General features: G+C 32.8%; 1 protein-coding gene across 5 annotated transcripts in view; it reads right to left on the bottom strand.

Annotated features, from left to right (window-relative positions):
• Window positions 1-2,500, bottom strand: part of LOC109060092 (CUGBP Elav-like family member 4) — an 88,958-nt gene that overhangs the window by 15,805 nt on the left and 70,653 nt on the right. The gene's annotated exons all lie outside the window — the stretch shown is intronic.

Raw genomic sequence — 2,500 nt, 5'->3', positions numbered from 1 at the left:
ACATACAGTACAGGTCAAAAGTTTGGAAACATTACTATTTTTAATGTTTTTGAAAGAAGTCTCTTCTGCTCATCAAGCCTGCATTTATTTGATCAAAAATACAGAAAAAACAGTAATATTGTGAAATATTATTACAACTTAAAATAATAGTTTTCTATTTGAATATACTTACAAAAAAAATATTATTCCTGTGATGCAAAGCTGAATTTTCAGCATCATTACTCCAGCCTTCAGTGTCACATGTAACATCCAGTCTATCACATGATCATTTAGAAATCATTCTAATATTCTGATTTATTATGAGTGTTGGAAACAGTTATGCTGTCTAATATATTTGATGAATAAAAGGTTAAAAAGAACTGCATTTATTCAAAATAAAAAAAAAAAAATTCTAATAATATATATTCTAATAATATATTTTCTTTACTATCACTTTTTATCAATTTAACACATCCTTGCTGAATAAAAGTATAGATTTTATTTAAAAAAAGAAAGAAAAAAAAATCACTGACCCCAAATTACTGACCAGTAGTGTATATTGTTATTACAAAATATTTATATTTTAAAAACATCGCTTCTTTTTTTTTTTTTTTTTTTTTTTTTTTTACTTTTTATTCATCAAAGTATCCTAAAAAAGTATCACATGTTCTGAGAAAATATTAAGCAGCAGAACTGTTTCCAACTTTGATAATGAATCATCATATTAGAATGATTTCTAAAGGATCATGTGATAATGATCCTAAAAATTCAGCTTTGCATCACAGAAATAAATGATAATTTAAAGTATAATAAATTTAAAAACAATTATTTTAAATTGTAATAATATATCACAATATTCCATTTTTTTCTGTATTTTTGATCAAATAAATGCAGGCTTGATGAGCAGAAGAAACTTCTTTCAAAAACATTAAAAATAGTAATGTTTCCAAATTTTTGACCTGTACTGTATATATATATATATATATATAAGCCATAAAAGGTCTGTGCTAGGGCTGTCAATTGATTAAAATATTTAGTCGCGATTAATCGCATGATTGTCATGAGTTAACTCATGATTAATCGCACATTTTTATCTGTTCTAAATGTACCTTACATTAATACTTTTCAGGTTTTTAAAACTCTAATCAACATGGGCATGCACAAATATGGAAACTTTATGCAAATGTATGTTTATGATTCGTGAAACCATACTCAACATAGAGCACGAAGACTAGACATGTTTCAAAGGTCATCAATGTTTTTCGAATAACTTGTTCATGTCTATTAGACACATGAAAATAAAGAACATAGAAATGCATCCACTTATCTTTCTTTGCACTGAGCAATTTACTTACACAAGCCTGTTTACATTATTTGCAGGACAGAGCACCTCACTTCTTCTGAACATGCAGAATGTATATTTAGTATTTTTTACTACATTTGTTTGCCTCTCTCTGCCCACATACTGTTATCTGATGCAGCTAAATTCTCAATAAAACTGTTTACATTGTTATATTTTACTGTTTCTGTTGTCAGGCAACCAAATTAATATTAAAAAGTGACTGAAATGGGACCCATTAAGACTTTATAGCCATGTTAACCTGCACAAAAATCCTGATTTATAATCGAGTTGTCGTCTGATGAAATCAAACACACATAAGATAAAGACAATAGCTGTGATTCTTCATTATCATTTTATCATTTTAACGTTGTTTAAACAAAGGAAATAGTGGTTCTTTGCCTCATTTAAGTCTTGCATCTTTGTCTTTCTGACCGATTTTTTTTTTGCTTTAAATTAAAATTTGTAAAGTTGTGATTCACCTCGAATCTGGTTGGTTTGCTTCATGGTTTCTAACACTTTAATTACTTTTTTGTCTGAAAAATGTATGGAAAACTTTGTTTGTAACAGTAGGTGGGCACTAATTCACTCCATTACAGAATTATAAACTGAGAAGCATTTGATTGGCTCTTATTGTACTGAGCCGGTTTGTCCACAGGAGGCGAGTCTCAGTGTTAATAAGTGTTTTCTCATGTCTCGGTCACAGACTCGTCTCTCCGCCGCCCTTCCAACACTGATCGCTCAACTTCCTTCGGCTTTCCTCCAAGGGCATTTCAGAGGTGCCAGATTAAAGCTGACGGGCAACAAGAGTGTGTGTCCACATCACGGATTATCAAAGCGGGAAACTGACAGACGAGAGCGAGAGGAAGAACTTTAATTAATTCCTCGTGACCCTTCCTCTGAGGTGTCAGCGGGCTTTTGTAGCTGGACGCTCAAAGTCGTGCAGAAGCACATCAGGAGTGTGTGTGTGTGTGTGTGTGTGTGTGTGTGTGTGTGTGTGTGTGTGTGTGTGTGTGTGTGTGTGTGTGTGTGTGTGTGACGGGGGGTCAAACGGGGGTCTGGGATTATCCGTCACAAATCTTCACGTCTGTATTCTTCAGTCAAGGACTCTCCGGTCAAAGGCATCAGATTGGCTGTGTTCCCAAGTTCATCCTTAAACTGAGACGGATCATTTCCCATCAC

The sequence above is a fragment of the Cyprinus carpio genome, chromosome B18 (assembly GCF_018340385.1).
Source record: "Cyprinus carpio isolate SPL01 chromosome B18, ASM1834038v1, whole genome shotgun sequence".
In the NCBI taxonomy this organism is placed as follows: Eukaryota; Metazoa; Chordata; class Actinopteri; order Cypriniformes; family Cyprinidae; genus Cyprinus; species Cyprinus carpio.
This window is presented reverse-complemented; position numbering and strand designations above follow the sequence as displayed.